The following is a 20,592-nucleotide window of genomic DNA, read 5'->3' on the forward strand; positions in this document are numbered from 1 at the left end:
AACACTTTTCAAATCAACATTTTCTGACCAATATTCATAACCTTCAATTGACAATCGGGAAACAAAGGAATCCGAATATATAAATATCGTGTCGGTCAATAACATTTGTTTATCTCTAGTCGGAGTTAATTTAAAGTAATACAACTCAGCATTCTTTTGATGGTGCCCAGAAAAATACGTAAATTTGTCAAAGTAAGTCTTGGAACTCCCATACGGGGGAGTTTGGCAATGTTCCCACTGTGTATAGTCAAATATCGTCTTGGGAATACTCGCTCTATGTATGAAATGGTGCCCATAATAATTATAGCAAAACATGTCACCATAATTATCTCTAAACTGGTAAACATCTTCTTTTTCATAGACAGTATAATATTGCAATTCTGTCATCATTGAGTCAACTGTTTTCACATCCCAATCATCAGATACAATGCCTGGTGTGACTATATCATTCATAGATAACTTTAGCACATATGGTATTTGAATTATATCAGTGGGACCGTATATATCAAACATTACTTTATCCCACACAATCCCATCTGGAATTGGCACCGCAGAAATGTTCACAAAGGACAAGTCTCTTCGAACCTTATGTGATGAGAAATGTGGTTTCAACACCTCCTCCACCTGTTCAACGGCCGATCCCTCAGGAAGAAAATGACCATATATCAACAGAAAAAAGTTAATGACAAACCCAATCCAAAGAAAAAACGCCAACACAGTCAATAAAAGCCATAGATAGTTCCACGGAAAAACAAAATATGTATCTTTAAGCCAATGCATCAGCTTACGTGGACCTGACAGGTCAGTAGTTGAAGAGGCAAACGAGTCTGATAGACCATCGTTGTTGTCGACAAAATAACAAGAGGCATTTCGTACAAAAGGCACTGCCACAGTCAATGGAGGAGTTGGTGTTTCTCGCGTCGGTATCGTGTAGACTGCACCATCCGTCATGTCCGTATTCATGGTGACTCGATCAAATGTTTCTAAATTGGTCGTTGTTAATGTAACTAATTGGAGATCATCATCCACCCTCCCCAAGCTCAGAGAGGCAACAGTGTTGGTATAAGCAACTTTAAGAGGAACGTCTTCTCCAGTAGTGAGAGGGATTCGGGAACTACTGGAAGTTCCTCTTGGTCGGCTGTGTAGAATCGGCCACATGTTGTAACTTGACATTATCAATGGAAACAAAGCGATTTTCTTTGGCACCTGGCAACGGTGGCAGAATCACAGTTCTCGTACCGTGTATCCCCAACACAGGGACTGGTGCACGATAAGAAGGGCCAAATTATTTTCTTACTGCGACCAATTCACGCACAAGATCCCCAATCTTGGGAATCCAGCCGGTCGGTGTTACTGGCACATCCTTAATTTCTGTGGAGGCAGCACTTTCAGAAGAGTTAACGTCACAGAACTGCTGTAATTCCTGTAAAACAGTGACACGATCATTTATGTCAAAAGGTGTCTCCACCGCCTCCACACCAGGACCATCAAGATCCAGAACAAACATTTGTGTTCCAAACAGGCACTCATATGAAGTACGACCCCCTAGGGACCTCCTAGGCAGGTTATATAGTGTTCTCTGAACTCCATACAGGTGGGCTAGCCAACTACGACCCGTACCTAAGACTCTGGCTGTTAAGGATTGCTTTAAATCGTGGTTTAATCGCTCCACGACAGAATTTCCCTCGGGATGAAATGGAGACGAGTACTGGAGCTGGACCCCCAATGAAGCCATGGTGCCCCTGAATGCCCTTGAGGCGAAAGCAGGGCGCTGGTCCGAATGGAATGCCGCAACTGCATATATACCGACAAAGACTCGCAAATCTTTAATGACAGTCCGAGCGTCAGCCGAGCGTTGTGGCCACACCCACACAAATCTGGAGCAAGAATCAACAGCGACTAGGATATATTTGTATGCACTATCCGGTGTTAATGGACCACAATGATCCAAGTACACACATTGTAATGGTCTGTTTGAGATTAAGAGGGGCGTCTGCTGCGGGCGCTTAGCCGTTGAAACTTTAATTTGTTGACAGATGTCACAACAAAGGACATACTGCTTGGCCTCTTTATAGAGACCAGGCCACCAGTAGCGGGCCTGTAATAGTGATATTGTAGCTGCCATGCCTGCATGCGCAGATGCTACCCCCTCATGTGCTGCTTTAATCAATCGTGGTCTTATATTTTTATTGAGGATGTCACGTACGCCTACGCCAGGAATTTTTACTTCCGCGTTCAGCATACTTCCCATAAAATATTGATATTTATTCGGAAATCCTTTCGGATAAAGCTTACCATCACCCGTAGCTCTTATGGCAGCCAAGATCTCTGAGTCTGGTTTGGTACTAGAACGAGTCACTGCAGCTACAGTGGCAACCGCCACTGCCGACTTAGCGGCTTCATCAGCCAAAGTATTACCAGCAACGTGTATTCCAACGCGCTGGTGTCCAAGTGTATGCACAACATGGACTTTGTGTAGCGTCTCTTTCAGGTCTGCTACCTTCTCCCACAGTAGTCTGTGTTTAATGGTGTTGCCTTTCGAATCTCTGAACCCATTCAAGCGCCAGTAATGTAAGTATTCGTTAAAAGACTGGACGCAATAATACGAATCACAAACAATCAGTGTGTACTGAGTCAGATCCGCATGTTCCAGTGCCATCAGTAGAGCTTTTAGCTCAGCCAATTGTGCAGTACAATCCCCTAAGGTCTGGGTATAAGTATGTTGGGGGCAGAATTTCTCCCCCTCCATATAGCCACTCACTACTGCACATGCAGCAGAATATTGATGTTTTGTTCCTATCGCCGGTTGCGCAGAGCCATCAGTGTATATGACTACCTGATATTGGGCAATAGGCAACGTGTCAGCGGGAACTGGATATTCTTCTTCATATTGTAGAAACTCCTGAGTCTGTAACTTTGGGTCAAAAACATAGTCTACATCAGTGGCTGTCAAGGACGTGGCCCATTGTATCCATCGTGGGTGGAGTGCTTTGGCATTCGGGACGCTAGCTTTTGTAACAGCCTCAAGGGCAGGAATAGGAGAAACGACAATAATGCGTTTTCCCTGGGCCAGAGGTCTTTCTTTAAGAACAGCCATCTGTACAGCAGTGAGAATTTTCTCTGTGGGTGCAAATCGTTGCTCGGCAGCTGAATACAAGTGTGACTTGTATGACATGGGGACTTTCTCACCTTCATTAAATGTGACATAAGTAAACCCAATGGCCCCAGCAATCACCCTGATGACCAAATGTGTCCTATTGTCCCGTATGTGTAGATGTTTCGCTGCTAGCATGTCTGCTTGTAACTCTCGAAGAGTATGTGTATGTTCAATTGTCCAGAATTTACTCGAAAAATCTGGACGTATTAATTCATATAAAGGTTTTGTGCATGTAGCATAATCAGGAATGTATGTTCTGCCAAAATTTAGAAAGCCTAACAACGATTGGAGTTTCTCAATCGTATTTGGTGGTTGCAATTGTGCAAGTTTTTCTAAAAATTGGGGCGCTAGGCTCTTACCCTCACTCGACAGCTTATATCCCAGGAATATGACGCTGAGGAAGGCAATTTTCGATTTTTTGAAGTTAAATTTGTAGCCGATTTTGGCAAATCCTACAACAATGTGGGCTACACGTCTTAAATGTTGTAGCAACTTGTCATCCGTGAGATATATATCATCCACATATGACAATGCTTCAGAGTCGAGCTCGTGCAAAATTTCAGTCACGCGAGCTGTAAACAGTCCTGGGCTGTTCTTATACCCCTGAGGCAAATGACAGAATTTTTTCTTGGAGCCTAGTGCGCTAAAGCTGGTTAAATCCCTGCTTTCAGGGGCTATATTCTGGCAGAAGAATCCATTCGAGATATCCAAGGTCGTTTTATATTTCTTCCGCACAATGTTGCTCATTAGTGCAGTGCTATGTGAATTTTGTATAGCATATGTGCGTGTATGTCCATTCAGATGTCTGATGTTTGTAGTCTAAGACTATTCTATATGAATGGTCTGGTTTAGCTACAGGGAATAAGGGATTATTCATCCGTGAGACACAGGGGTCAATTACCCCCTGGTATTCTAATTGTGTAAGTATTTATCTCACCGGTGCCCTTGCTTCATGTTTTATGGGATGCTGCGGTTGTGGTTGAGGCTCACCCCTAATAGGAATTACATGATATGGAGAATCCCTAGCCCACCCAACGTGATTTCTATATAGCGCGGGTGCCTGTGCAAGAGCCCATTTCATAGAATAGGACTCAGTGAGTTCCTCCGGAACAAGGGGTGAGAAGGAAGGTCTAATAACCCCCTCCCCAGCAGGGCAGGTGCTGACAAAAATCCGGCGGCCAATCCTGTTCCGCCAACAAAATGTCATATATCTTAACTACACGATCCCAAAAGATTGCATGTATAGTGCGTTCAATGTCTCCCTCCAACTGTAAAGTCACTGTATACACCCTATCGGGTTCGGAGACACGCATGTCCGCCGTTTCTACCTGGATGAAGTCATCAGTTGCTTTCGCCTCCAGATGCTCTAGAAGATTCCGGCGAACTATTGTGACCTCTGCCGCGCTGTCTAGCAGAGCTAGAGCCCAGGTCTTGTTCTTCAAGAGAACCCTCTTCTTGAGTGGCATGTCTAACTGAGACAGCAGCCACCTTCTTCTTTTTAAACTGTTGTTTTTGTTGTACTGGTTTCTCTTCCTTCTTGACAGAAACCTCAGAAGAGCGTTGTGAGTCCTGTCTCGGTTTCACGTACTCATGTTTCCGCTCTGACTGCCCACTTCTCTCATTTCTCTTTTCCGATGAGTCCTGAAAGGAACAAGATTGGCGCTTATCAGTATATTGATATCTATCAGGCGTCTTAATATTATCCCTATTTCTGAGATTATATCTATTCTGCGGGGTCTCCGTATGCGGAGATTCTCCCCTTTCCTTTTTAGGTGTTTGTTGTTTTTTCTCCCAGCGCTTTTTAGTACCCTCAGGTTGCTGTTTCGTACTATCTTTAGTAATTTTCCCCTGAATCTGAGTTTTTTGTGGTCTAGCCCCCAGGCTATCTCGACCAATACTGGAATATGTTTCCGCTATTATTTTAAGCAGTTCCCGCTCCGAAGACGCATGCGCACTACAAGCGCAACTGCTTCCCCTTTAAGATTGCTTAGGTTCATTGAAGAAACCGTGGCAAAATTGCCTATCAGTTGCATACCTAAATCTAAGGCCGGGGCAGCCCCGTATTCATCTTGAATCTGTTTAAGCACTTCCGGCAGGTTAGCCAATGTAGGCGTACCGTGTGCCGTGGTATAGAGCGCGGCAAACACCGTGCCCCATGTATTACAAAGTTCCACTGTGGGAACCATCCCAAAGGGTAAACACATAGTTAATATCCTATGTTTGTCCGGAGGTCCCGTATGGGGAAATACCGCCTCCAGCATATTAATTTTCTGTGCCAGCCAAAACGGAGTCTCCTCTTGTTTGGCTGGGACTTTACCCATAATGGAATGTACAGTCACCGGATTAATACCTGGTGTCACTGCATGTGGATGCGCTGGAGCAGCACGCGCTGGGTGTGTATTAAGTGTCTGCATCACAAATTGTACTAAGCATCTATATATTGCCGTTAAGTCAGTATATAAGCGTTGAACCTCAACCACCGCCACATTCGCAGCCGCAGGATGCGGTGTATAGGTGGCCAATAAAGGCCAGGTCGGACCGTCATTGCTCAGGGGACCTAACCTTACTGGTAACATTGTATGGGGTAGGGCGCCATCAAGCCAATTATTATGGTCTTGATAAGATAGAGGTATCTCTAAATATGCGTACGCCCTGTATTGTCCAGGCGCGTACGCTACTGTATATGTATGGAATGCATGTGTGTTCCCATCAACTGCTGGAAATGTGACCCATGAGTAGAATAGTTCTGTTCTATAGGCTGCGTGGGCGTCCACCACAAACGTGACCGGACCACCCTGGGCCGTAAGGCCGTGTGCTAGCAAATGTGCTGTGAGCGGCTGTCTCATGTTAAGAGCAATTTGTGTTACCTGGGGATTCGCCATCAGCAAAGAACCATGAACTCAGAGAAGGCACACCAAAAAGGGGAATTGTTTATTTCCTTTCTAAGGTTCAAGCTTGAACGAGCATCCGCTGAAAATAGGGTTACCTATGCAACGGTGGCGGAATTCCTCAGTACCACGGACGTCTCCGTATACGGAACTGAGGGATCATTATATCATATGAGACCGGGATATACCGGTGGACCCGAAAATCAGAGCCTGACCAATCGTTGGCAGCGCCATGTCGCGCAGGCTCTCATTATCCTAATGAGACTACTGGATTTTTGGGCGGAAAGATCGTTTCACAGTGTGAGGGACTAAGTCTGACCCAGAGTGAAGGACCCTTGTCACCCCAAATGCGGGTTATGCTTCGGCTAACTAGCAATGCCTTATCTCTCCCGAAGCGAAGGGACAATTGGGCAGCCGAGCGCATGACATCTTATTACTTCCCAGGGAAGTCGTGGTCGCTCAGGTCACAACCGGTGCTCTCATACATAGTACGGTCTCATATAAAAATGACAAAGGCAGTTTAAGTTTTAAAGATTGGTTTAATAAAACAACTGTATTTTATATAGTAAGGCATGAGCTGTGATAACCAGAACAAAACAACACATTAGGATTAAAATAGTGACGGTGGGAATGAAGCACAAGAATAAGGCTATCATAGTGCAACTATATTAAGTTCTCTCTAAGTTATATTATGAGCACAGCATGGGAAGCTCTAAGCCTACCTTTCAGGTTTCCCTGGGAGGACATCAACCCTCATACCTGAGCAAAGGCCTGTAAGCTGCATCAGCATCTGCAACGGGGCAGTCAGCATCTAGTTGTAGGTTCCTGGTCGGAATCTCCCTCTGCCTCTACTAGGACCAGAAAGTGATTTTATAACTAACACGCAGATGTTCTAAGAAGAGGTCCCTACGTAAGGATGTGTATCGTCTACGAACACCAGAGACTAAACTTCTACCACGTGTACCGCGAATGTACCAGACTGTAGCCTTGACTGAGGCACAGAGTGAGAAAGAATGCAATGTTAGCGAACACAGAGCTGAACTAGGCTAAACAGTGTGATAGAAAGAATAAAACAAGACCGTAAAACTGGTTATTATAAAATAACAGTGCGAGGCGAAATAAAAACTTGTCTAGGGTAAAGTGCACAGAGCCCTAATATGAAAACCTAACGTGCATAACGCTACACTAAAACGGGAATAAAAATGGCTACACTACACCAGTACAATGATGAAAATCTTGTCCTGGAAGTATCTCAATGAAACCCACATCACAAGATATGTGATCATTTATAGGGGTGTCAAATACTTAAAGAAACACACACTGAGTATGCATATTATTTTTCCTGCAAGGGCTTTCTGCTCATGTGATGAAAACACTGAGGGGGTCATTCTGACCCCGGCGGGTGGCGGGAGCCGCCCGCCTGGAGGGAACCGCCAGAATACCGCTGCGCGGTTAAAAGACCGGCGCGGGTATTCTGGGTTTCCCACTGGGCTGGCGAGCGACCGCCAAAAGGCCACCCGCCAGCCCAGTGGGAAACACCCCTCCATGAGGATGCCGGCTCCGAATGGAGCCGGCGGAGTGGAGGATGTGCGACGGGTGCAGTGGCACCCGTCGCGTATTTCAGTGTCTGCAAAGCAGACACTGAAATACAAAGTGGGGCCCTCTTACGGGGGCCCCACGACACCCCTCACCGCCATCCTGTTCCTGGCGGGCGGAACCGCCAGGAACAGGATGGCGGTGAGGGGGTCGGAATCCCCATGGCGGCGCAGCAAGCTGCGCCGCCATGGCGGATTCCCATGGGCAGCGGAAAGTCGGCGGTACACCGCCGGCTTTCCGCTTCTGCCCGCGGCTGTACCGCCGCGGTCAGAATGCCCGGCGGAGCACCGCCAGCCTGTTGGCGGTGCTACCGCCGACCCCAGCCCCAGCGGTTTTTACCGCCGGGGTCAGAATGACCCCCTGAATGTCATATCTTTGCCTGTCACTTTTTAAAATGTAAAGGAAAAAAGTAAGAGTGACTAATGATAGATATATCACAAGATGCTTGGTATGAACACTCAATAGCACTTAATTATGCTAAATTGTCTTCCTTTAACCTCAGAGAACTGTATTCTGCAGAAGAGGTTAAGAAGATGCTGATTGACCTTTGGAAAATATATCAGAACAAAATAAATAGCAATATGATCACCATATTATATTTTGACAATAACAGCATGAACATGATTGCAGAAAAAAGGCACAACGATGCAGAGAAATGAAACAAGAAACTTAAGGCTGCTATGTCTCACATCCCAGAGAATGAAATAATGATTCATGAGATAAATCCAAAGCTGTAATAGAAGAAGTAACTTAAAGGCCAAAAGACTAAATAAAGAGAAAATGAGCACCTAAAATCATTAACCTGTGTAACTGGGAAGATCGTATGAAAGAAATACAATTCTGGTCTAAAGATTCTAGGCACTATGAAGCTGGTTTGATTTTCTTGAATATGTTTTAATCCACATTAAACAAATAGAAATGGTATACATTTGTATTCCTGAAGTGAAAGGACTTGCTCCTGACAGAAAATGCATTAATAAATGTTGTTGAACCTGAAGGCAAAATGAGTCAAATCAGGCTATTATGGCCAGAAAAAAGCAAACTTTAATAGTAACAAAATGAAAAGGTGTGGAAATGTCAAAGACAAATAGAAAGAACATCAGAAAATGCCAAAAAGACAAGAACAACGTTAGAAGGGAAATTGCTTGTAGGGTCTAAGATGCTTCATACCAGAATGTTGCAATTACTTCAAATTCTCAAAAAGTAAAGTAATAAGAACTCTACAGCTATTCCTATTGCTCACATCTCAGAAGAAGGGGAGTTTGAACATTTGTGTAACTAAATGTAGATTCTTGAACAGAGATTTTTCAAGACATTCAAATGAACAATGAGGCTGGTCCTGATACTCTTGGCCTTAATAAACTGTAAAATATGCAGAACTAAGAAATCACACAGTCGTGAAAAGTCTGTTACATGTAGTTAGAATTGGAAAATGTTTCTGATTTCATTAAGAAAAGTATGTCTATACAAATTCCTAAAAAGTACATTCATATGAACTTCACATGTTTCACAAGTCAACAATCAGCATTGGAACTATATTTATGTAATTGTTGATCAAGCTACTAACTAAATCGCTTGTATTGCGAAGTTAAATAAGAAGCTAACATTTTTAAACAAGGTAGACGGATGTATAGGAAATTTGACACCCTGACATTCTACTGAATATTGCTAGGGAAGCAAGACAAATCAAACATTGCTTAGCAGCAAAATTCATCAATACACCCAAAGTTAAATTAAGTACTGAAAGGTAAATAAAACACCCAAGTATTCTTGATTTGATTAAATACCTGCCCACGTAAACAATAATGAAACAACTCCTGATATATTTGTGGTATATTAATAATCTTCATATTGTGTTATGCCAATGCTTATTCTATAGAATATTATAAAGGAACTTAGAATGTAGAATGTGCGTTGCTCTGTAGAATGGTAAAAGTTCATTTGGTCTCCAGAAGCCGAGGTGGCTGGGGCATTTCTTGTATCCTGGAATACTTCAATAATGTAACCTTTATTGGATAACCCATCATGTTGCACTTCTTCACAGTATTCTTATTGTCCCCATATTTATTTAACATTGCCATGGAGCCACTGCAACGCATCCTTCAAGATTATGGTAAAGGCTTTAAGTATGGATCTGGAGACTTTTTTTATAAAACACATTTAACTGGCCTTTGATAATATTGTTGCAGGACTTACTGACTCATAGTGAGGAATGGATGGGTACGGAGATATAATTAAGTGACACAACAACAGGCTTCAAACTGAATGTTAGAAAAGTGAGAGAATTGTATGTCAATCACTCTAAAGACAATATATTGCTAATTCATTGCAAGTCCTGGCTCTTTGGTATTCTGCTTGTATACATTGTGAAGAGAAAGAAATGCACAAAGGGATGGACTTTGATCCACATGTGGGTCACATTAAGAACAGTATGATAAATTGATTGCTGATGGAATAGGCTGATAAATTGGAGAATGTATTTCTCCAATCTACTCAGAAAATGGAAATTCTCTGTCAATAGTTGCTTCCTAGATTTTAATTTTAATTGAAAATGGCAGACCCTGCCCAGATCAAGGAAACGCAAAATAAGTAATAGTAAACTTCAAACTGGGAATGACTGAGTCACAGGCAAGTCTCCCACTGAGTTCAAACCATAAGAACATATGTCAACATTTATTTATATTTTCCTGCATATATTTTATTTGCCTGTTATATTCCAAGATCTCAAATGGTGGTTAAAATAGTTATTCTTTGTTCCAATCAAATATTTGAGTCTTTGATTCCCATAGATCCAGCCCTAAATATCTTGCTTCTTTGTTGTTGGCTCCTGTATCACTGGCATGGGTGTCCTGGGGCCGTATCCGAATACCTGTTCATTGGTGTATACATTGTCTCAAGATATAACTCGGAATTTCTAGGAGTTAATGCATGAGCTTTAAGCAGAATAACTGGGAAACAATGAGCAGAGATTAACTGTTGCCAAAGTGCTTTCTAGGTTTCATGCATTAACTCAGAGAAATTCTTATATGTTTGAACTTTAGACACCAAAAATGCAATAAATCAGACATTTAAGTCTGCGCACAGTCATCATGATACAGTCTATGTTTCATTAACAGGATATCATGTTTGGTTCATCGCTGAGAGTACCATTGTTAGAGTGCTCTCTCGATCAGATGCTGGACTTTCAATAGGAAGTCACATTGGAGAGCATTGTTTGTGAATCTGCAGGGTTTTGGAAGCATTCCTCTGAGGGCTGTGGCCCCTCCTAGCCAATCTTCCAGGTCACTATATATTAATTGGCCAATACATTGTCAGTTGTCTTCTTTGACTGAAATTGAGTGAGTAACACCAGGTACCCAGAACTGGTTTCTCTATAGCCATTCTATGTGTCTTGCTATCTTTAGCCTCATATAGTATCGGTTAGGAAGGCTTGTTCCATGCTCTATGTCATCCTTGGCATGCATAGCTTTTGCCTTGGTCCAGGCCAAGTAACTCGTTGTGTGACTGCATTAGTGGAAGATTGTTACCTTTCGCCAGATTTGGTGACTGCCTCAGCTCTTTTCTTGGGTATCCTAGGTTGTAGTCTGCCTTACATATGTGCCTGTCTCTTTGGTGGTTGGCCAGTGCAAGTTCAGTGCTTGAGTTCCCAGCTGATGTGTTTACAAAAGTATTGACTTCCTTATCCTTTACAGACTTTTTCTTGGGTATGAGGGATTATCCGTGATGGCCCATGGTCTTATCTGTGTTTTCTTTGGTCCAACTACAGTTGCTTCACCTATTCCTCTAGATAGATGTGGTCTCTCCCTTTTTGCCTCACCCTTTGGGACATATGAGCTTCCTTCTGGGTTTTCAAGTTCCTAGCTATAGCTTAGGCAATGGTACACCTAGGTTGCTCAATTGTTGCAGAACTTTCTTAATTCCACTGCAGTCGTTTATCCTCTAGCTCCTCTCTGTAACTCATTTTTAGACCCTAACTGGGCGATGTTAGCTACATTTTTGGTTGCTGTCACATAGGTTATCTGGATTAGTGTGCTCGAGGGCTTCTTGTAAACACTTCCTTGTCATTGTATTTGTGGGGACCAAGTGGTTCTTGTTCTGACCCAGATCTCTTGCCTGGGTTTGCTTCAATAGTTTCCCGACCTCAGGAGATAGTTTTACAGCTTGGTGTTTATCTCTGAAGGAGGTGTTGTGTTCTGTTACTGTGTTTAGAACTTTGCTTATGTATTGGACCTGTCCCAACCACTTCATGAGTTGATCATGTCGTAATTTGACTCTTGCTCTAGGCAAGACTGCTGGTTCAAGGATGACAGTACTTATGTTTGTAGCTGACTATGCCAGTCCTACAACAAGTCGCAACTGTCGTCCCAACCCTCCCGGCTCACAAGCAGCACCTCACCAAAAACCCAAAACAGTAAAAGGTGATCTGTGGCAGCCTTTATGCATGGACTCAAGAGTGTGACATCTCAGGGAGTGTTGTGGTTAAAAGGAGATTACCCCTTTCTCACATGAATAACATGTCTCAATCAAACACAGGCAATGAAGAAGATGCAGTAAGGTTTCAATAGGCTTTATTTAACAAAAACTGCAATCTGCGATAAATTGCATGGGCTGCAAAGATTAGGATAATGAACAGTGCAAGAAACAGAATGGTAAAGGCAAGAGTCATTAATACAAAGACCCCCTCCATCTTGCAATGACTTGAAGTGACATGGGATATAATATATGTCCTAATGGCCTAACATCATGTACCTAATCTCTAACCTAAAAGAGAGCTAGGTGTGATAAACCTAATCTGCCAATGCCATGTCCAGGAAAAGAGTCCCCCAACCCTCCTTCCCTTGGAATGAGGTCTCTAGCTCAGACTCCGTAGGGACAGGAAGACTGGGTCAGTGTCAAGGCAACATGCAGCATCGATAGCAGCCATGGCATCTGGTTGGAATCCCTCTGACTATCTGTTTTAAGTGAGGGGTGTTTATACAGATCTGCTTGGACTCCTGACGTAGGTATGTTCCCAAACAATAGATAAGAAGACATGCTTGGGACGGTAATTTATATAAACAATTCCCTCGAAGGCGTGAAGAGGGAAAGTACCTAATGTGAACACCCACAGTTTGTTTATCTTTGTCGCCTGATATTGACATCTTAGCGTGGTGGCACTGTTAACGCAAAACTAAAACACGGGCCTAACTAAAAATAAGGCAGCCATCTTAAAAGATTTAATTAACCGCTTGGGTGCCTTGGACGAGGTGATCTCGTCCAAGGCACCGGTTCCCGGGTGCCTTGGACGAGATCACCTCGTCCTGCACCCGGGAACAGGGGGGAGCGCTAGCGCTTCCCCCATGGGCCCCCCACCCACACACCCCGGTCGTGGATGGAAGGGGAATCCCTTCCCCTTCCACGCCGACCCTCCCCCTGTGACATCAGCGCGCGATCGCGCGCTGACAATCACAGAGGCCTCCTCCGCGATCGCAAGAGAAATGCATCACGTGGAGGAGGCGGGAGAGGCTTCAAAGGGAAGGAAATGAATTTCCTTCCCTTTGAAGTCTCTCTGAGCGTTTCAAAAGCCGGATTGTAAAGCAATCCGGCTTTTGAAATGCCCACTAGACACCAGGGATTTCTTTATTTTTATGAAACTGGCATGAGGGAGCGACCCCTTGGGCAAGGGTCGTTCCCCTGGGGGGCAAATTTATTTTAGGCCATTTCTGCCCCCCTGGGGGGCAGATCGGCCTATTATTAGGCCGATCTGCCCCCCAGGGGGGCAGAAACCTCTAGGCACCTGGGATTTTTTGTTGTTGTTGTTTTACAGATGGTGAGCGACCCCTTAGGCAAGGGTCGCTCCCCTGGAGGGGCAAATTGTATTTAGGCCATTTCTGCCCCCTTCGGGGGCAGATCGGCCGATTTTAGGTCTAGGCACCGGGGATCTTTTTTTTTGTGCCAATGTCACGCAAGGGGAGCGACCCCGTAGGCAAGGGTCGCTCCCCGGGGGGGTGGGGGAGATGGAGGGGCAAATTTAGTTTAGGCCATTTCTGCCCCCCTCTAGGCGCCAGGGCAAATTCTTTTTTTTGTGTTTTTTTTTTTTAAGAGATGGGGAGCGACCCATTAGGCAAGTGTCGCTCCCCTGGGGGCAAATTGTATTTAGACCATTTCTGCCCCCCGTGGGGGCAGATCGGCCGATTTTAGGTCAATCTGCCCCTAGGCACCGGTGACTTTTTGTTTGCGCCAATGTCACGCAAGAGGAGCGACCCCGTAGGCAAGGGTCGCTCCCCGGGGGGTGAGGGGGCAAATTTGTTTTAGCCCATTTCTGCCCCCCCCCTATTGTTATTAGGCCGATCTGCCCCCAGGGGGGGCAGAAACCTCTAGGCGCCAGGGCAAAAAAAAATGTTGTGGTTGTTTTTGTTTTTTGTTTTTTTAGAGATGGGGAGCAACCCATTAGGCAAGGGTCACTCCCCTGGGGGGCAAATTGTATTTAGACCATTTCTGCCCCCCTTGGGGGCAGATCGGCCGATTTTAGGTCAATCCACCCCCCAAGGGGGGCAGAAACAACTAGGTACCGGGGATCTTTTTTTTGCGCCAATGTCACGCAAGGTGAGCGACCCCGTAGGCAAGAGTCGCTCCCCAGGGGGGTGGGGGGGTGAGGGGGTGGGGGGCAAATTTATTTTAGGCCTTTTCTGCCCCCCCTGGGGGCAGATCGGCCTATTGTTATTAGGCCGATCTGCCCCCGGGGGGGGGCAGAAACCTCTAGGCGACAAGGCAAAAAAATGTGTGTGTTTTTTTTTTGTTTGTTTGGTTTTTTAGAGATGGGGAGCGACCCATCAGGCAAGGGTCGCTCCCCTGGGGGGAAAATTGTATTTAGACCATTTCTGCCCCCTTTGGGGGCAGATCGGCCAATTCTTGTTAGGCCAATCTGCCCCCATGGGTAAGGGTCGCTCCCCATGGGGGCACATTACTGTTGGCCATATCTGCCCCACATTGGGGGCAGATGGGCCTATTTTTGGAAGGGCCATCTGCCCCAAGGGGGGGCAGAAAGCCCACCAGAGGCCAGGGAAGTTTTGTTTTCCAAAAATAAGAGGGTGGGGGTATGGCCATACCCCCACCCCAAATAAATGGGGCCAAAGTTGTTCTGCCCACTAGTGGGCAGATGGGGCAATTACCCTTGATCCACACCCCGGGGGGTAGAAAGTCTACTAGATGCCAGGGAATTTTTTTTAAAACAAAAAATATTGGGGTGGTGGCTACCAACCAGTATGGGCCTGGTTACGCCCCCACCTCAACTGAAGGGGGTAACAGTATTTCAGCTCTCCCCTGCACTCTAAAACATCTTATCCCACAGCAAGCAAGAAGACATTTGATTATTTTGGGTTTTAGTTTTACATTTGAGCCATGAGAACTTGGCTTACTCTCAAAATCGTCCCACTTGGAATGGTGAGAGCTGCACTTTATGGACTTTGGGACGCTGCCATGTTGAAAAATCCACAAGACCTAGACACATCTGAAAACTAAACATCTGGGTGATTCCAGGGTGGTGTGTTTCACATGCACCCGCACCATTTTTGTACCCACGATCCCCTGCAAACCTCCAACTTTGCTGGAAATCACACATTTTTCCCATGTTTTTGTGATGGAACCTTCCGGAATCTGCAGGAATCCACAAAATTCCCACCACCCAGCATTGTCTCATCTATACCGATAAAAATTCTGCTGCACTTGTCAGTCTAAAAATGTTTTTGTGCAAACTGCCCTTTTGGACACCCTTTGTTCCCCCTCAATATCAACATGTTTTTGGCTCTTCCCTTTCACAAGCACTTGGTCCACCTACACAAATGAGCTATCATTTTTACCGGGAGACTGAGGGGAACATTGGGTGGTATGAAATGTGTCCCAGTGCGGTGATCCCACACAGAAATGTGGGAAAAATTAGATTTTTTAGCTAAATTTGAGGTTTGCTGAGGATTCTGGGTAAGAAAACATTGGGGGATCCACGCAAGTCACACCTCACTGGACTTCCTTGGGTGTCTAGTTTTCAGAAATGTCTGGGTTTGGTAGGTTTCCCTAAAAAGCTGCTGAGCCCAGGACCAAAAACGCAGGTGCCCCCCCCTGCAAAAACAGGTAGTTTTGTATTTGATAATTTTGATGTGTCCAGATAGTGTTCTGGGGCATTTCTTTTCGTGGGCGCTAGGCCTACCCACACAAGTGAGGTACAATTTTTATCAGGAGACTTGGGGGAACGCTGGGTGGAAGGAAATTTGTGGCTCCTCTCTGATTCCAGAACTTTCTGTCACCGAAATGGGAGGAAAAGGTGTTTTTTTGGTCAAATTTTGAGGTTTGCAAAGGATTCTGGGTAACAGAACCTGGTCAGAGCCCCACAAGTCACCCCATCTTGGATTCCCCTAGGTGTCTAGTTTTTAAAAATGCGCTGGTTTGCTAGGTTTTCCCAGGTGCCGGCTGAGCTAGAGGCCAAAATCCACAGGTAGGCACTTTGTAAAAAACACCTCAATTTTCTGTGAAAAAATGTGATGTGTCCACGTTGTGTTTTGGGCCATTTCCTTTAGTGGGTGCTAGGCCTACCCACACAAGTGAGATACCATTTTTATCGGGAGACTTGGGGGAACGCTGGATGGAAGGAAATGTGTGGCTCCTCTCAGATTCCAGAACTTTCTGTCACCGAAATGAGAGGAAAAGGTGTTTTTTTGGTCAAAATTTGAGGTTTGCAAAGGATTCTGGGTAACAGAACCTGTGCAGAGCCCCACAAGCCACCCCATCTTGGATTCCCCTAGGTGTCTAGTTTTCAAAAATGCACTGGTTTGCTAGGTTTCCCCAGGTGCAGGCTGAGCTAGAGGCCAAAATCCACAGGTAGGCACTTAGTAAAAAACACCTCTGTTTTCTGTGAAAAAATGTGATGTGTCCATGCTGTGTTTTGGGCCATTTCCTTTCGTGGGCGGTAGGCCTACCCACACAAGTGAGGTACCATTTTAACGGGAGACTTGGGGGAACGCTGGGTGGAAGGAAATTTGTGGCTCCTCTCTGATTCCAGAACTTTCTGTGACCGAAATGAGAGGAAAAGGTGTTTTTTTGGTCAAATTTTGAGGTTTGCAAAGGATTCTGGGTAACAGAACCTGGTCAGAGCCCCACAAGTCACCCCATCTTGGATACCCCTAGGTGTCTAGTTTTCAAAAATGCACTGGTTTACTAGGTTTCTCCATGTGCCGGCTGAGCTAGAGGCCAAAATCCACAGGTAGGCACTTTGCAAAAAACACCTCTGTTTTCTGTGAAAAAACGTGATGTGTCCACGTTGTGTTTTGAGCCATTTCCTTTCGTGGGCGCTAGGCCTACCCACACAAGTGAGATACCATTTTTATCGGGAGACTTGGGGGAACACAGAATAGCAAAACAAGTGTTATTGCCCCTTGTCTTTCTCTACATTTTTTCCTTCCAAATGTAAAGCAGTGTGAAAAAAAACATCTATTTGAGAAATGACCTGTAATTCACATGCTAGTATGGGCACCCCGAAATTCAGAGATGCGCAAATAACCACTGCTTCTCAACACCTTATCTTGTGGCCATTTTGGAAATACAAAGGTTTTCTTGATACCTATTTTTCACTTTTTATATTTCAGCAAATGAATTGCTGTATACCCGATATAGAATAAAAACCCATTGCAAGGTGCAGCTCATTTATTGGCTCTGGGTACCTAGAGTTCTTGATGAACCTTCAAGCCCTATACATCCCCACAACCAGAAGAGTCCAGCTGACGTAACGGTATATTGCTTTAAAAAATCTGACATCGCAGGAAAAAGTTACAGAGTAAAACGTGGAGAAAAATGGCTGTTTTTTTCACCTCAATTTCAATATTTTTTATTTCAGCTGTTATTTTCTGTAGGAAACACTTGCAGGATCTACACAAATGACCCCTTGCTGAATTCAGAATCCTGGCTACTTTCTAGAAATGTTTAGGTTTCTGGGATCCAGCATTGGTTTCTCACCCATTTTGGTCACTAACTGGAAGGAGGCTGAAAGCACAAAAAATATTAAAAATGGGGTATGTCCCAGTAAAATGTCAAAATTGTATTGAAAAATTGGGTTTTCCAATTCTAGTCTACCTGTTCCTGAAAGCTGGGAAGGTGGTGATCTTGCCACCGTAAACCCTTTGTTGATGCCATTTTCAGGGGAAAAAACACAAGCTTCCTTCTGCAGCCTTTTTTCCTCATTTTTTTGAAAAAAACAAATTTTTCACTGTATTTTGGCTAATTTCTTGGTCTCATTCAGGGGAACCCACAAAGTCTGGGTACCTCTAGAATCCCTACGATGTTGGAAAAAAAGGACGCAAATTTGGCGTGGGTAGCTTATGTGAACAAAAAGTTATGAGGGCCTAAGCACGAACTGCCCCAAATAGCCAAAAAAAGGCTCGGCACAGGAGGGGGAAAAGGCCTGGCAGCGAAGAGGTTAAATAAATGCGCAAAAACAGAGCAAGCTAAGTAGGGTAAAAGTCACTAGGTGATGGGGACCTAAGCCTGTAAGCCAAAGGCTAAGCTAACTCCTGTTTCCCATTAAAACAAGCTAGGATTCACTACAACTACTTGGTCACTTTGAGGAGTTGAGATGTGTGGTTCCTCTTTTCCTATCTGCTTTCTGGTTGATTTGCTTTGGTGTTGCACTGGTATCTCATTGGTTTGGATCCTGTTCCAGGCTAGTCTCCTACTGTAGGTCTGCAAGGCTGCTTCTTGGAATGAGGTACAAGGTATTCCTCTTAAAGAGTTTGTAATGTTTCCATCCTTGCTTTTGTCAATTTAGGGCTTTTAAGTCACATATGTTTCAGTGTTGGTGTTTTTGTGTGTGTTTTCTTTTTGAATCTCCAAAGTCTAGATTTGAGCTTCGAAATTCTTTATTAGTAATGACGGGAATGTGGATGGGGACATAGAGGCAATGCACGATTACTCACTGGTAATCATTACTCCTAGTCCTACTTAACCAAGTCACCTCCTGCCAGGCTTTCCCAGACTTGTCCAAACTTTGGTTTCTGGCTGGCTGCATCAAGAGGATGCACAGAATGCTTGTCAATTTAAGGTGCTAAGTTAGGGTAGCTTTAGTCTTCATTTCAAACATTTTATCCGAGGATTCATCTCCAGAGTGGAGTTTCACCTCATTAGTACTGACTAGTACAAGTACAAGTAGGTCTAAGGGTAAAGTATTTAGGCATTATTCGATTGCCAAAATATCATGTTACATCGTTAGAGTGAGATCTTGCATCACCATTGACTGCATCTTATTTGGGCTAACATGTCTCACTTGATCACGTGATTTATTCATATGATGTGCTCTTCTACAAATATTCAAGAGACAAAAAACTGTAATAATAGCTGTTTCCCTTAAGAGCAGCAGTGATGTATCTTCCCAGTCTGAATTAAATGGTGGTCATGCCAGTGTCCTCCCTTTGGAATGGTTTTGAAGAGATTTTAAAAAATATGCTTTTCTTAGGTGCTTTAAAGAAAACCCCCTCTTATTTTTTAGGGAGCATGCTGGCCTTCGAGTTACAGAAACAGCCGAGACATCATTTCGAGAGTTACCGTGGTAGATGTGGCACAGTACATTAGACTGTGTCAAAGACTCTGCCTCACGGGATGCGGATTGTAATGAGGCTGCAGTGTCTGCATGCCGGGGAAAAATGAAGCTTACACAAGTTAATTTGTTATTATAATTACATCCACTCTGGAAGAGTGGAGATGGCAGGTTTTTTCAAGGTATTTGCATCGCTGTTAACATCTGTACACTCTTGTTTAAAAACAGCCAATCTTCCACTAACAATGCGGTGTGAAAACAAGAGAAATTAATAGGACTTCACTGATCAGATTTCAGCTTGCTTTAATAAAACTTTGCAAGGAAAAAAATGATAAAAAATGAACTCATCCTGTACTCCATGAAAAGCCTTCGTAGTCCAACTACTTCGATAATTTAGTATTTCAATGTATTTAATTGTAGCTTTGATGTGTTGCTTTCCACATCCTGTAAGGTGCATATAGTTTGAATGTTTTCCAGTCAGAAGGTGAAAACTGATGAGAACAGCTTCCATTGGGCCATCCTCCCATAAATCGAAGTGGTTGCTTCTGTACTAAATGATGGCCACATATAAGCAGAGAACAATAGCCTCAGCTAAGCTAAATAATTAATAAAGGGGCAATCCTTTAAATTTCCTCTTCGTGCCCTGAATGTTTTCTTTCTAGAACAGTAGGCTTTTCAGACCGGAAAGGAATACGGCAATTTGGTATCGGGCCAATCAGCATCTTAGGTTATTTAGTTATTCTACTGTATATTTTATTTTTCTCTTGGCTCATTTTAATTAAAAAAAATTGTCTGAACAGCATTTAACCTAAAGCATTATCTTTTGACTCGTTTGTGTTTTTTGTTCAGGAAGCATACACTTATATTAAAGTTGTGCAGATACCAAGAGTAACATGAAGCAAACAGGGTTGCAAAACATAACACCCCCAACAGAAGTGGATGGACTTTAATATTTTACTCTTTAAATTGCAAAACTATTTTTTGACTGTTAACACTGCGGGTGAAATCCTTCCGGAAGCTTCAGGCATATAGAAATGTACAGGTAAAAGTAATTGTATTTTAGTGGTGGATGGTAATGTGAAGTTCAGCAAAATTCGTGAAAAAGGTTGTCACTTGTTTGCTGAGAACAACCCCATCCCCTCTAAAAATGTTTGCTGGTTTTAAATACTTAAATGTAATGTTGCAGGTTGTTTTTCAAGCGGAGTTATGTGGATAGATGAAGCTTTATGGTGTTATTCACACAATTTCGAAGTGTCCTGGAGCAAGGTCACACGTTCCTCGCCCACCCTTTCCAAGGGATATGGGCACAGAAAGATGCTAAATCATTGGTGTAATGCATCCTTTTACGATTTTTCTCTTTGCCGTTCCAGGATTACTTTATCTGTATTTTCACAAAA

Source organism: Pleurodeles waltl, chromosome 11, assembly GCF_031143425.1.
Source record: "Pleurodeles waltl isolate 20211129_DDA chromosome 11, aPleWal1.hap1.20221129, whole genome shotgun sequence".
NCBI classification, from domain to species: Eukaryota; Metazoa; Chordata; class Amphibia; order Caudata; family Salamandridae; genus Pleurodeles; species Pleurodeles waltl.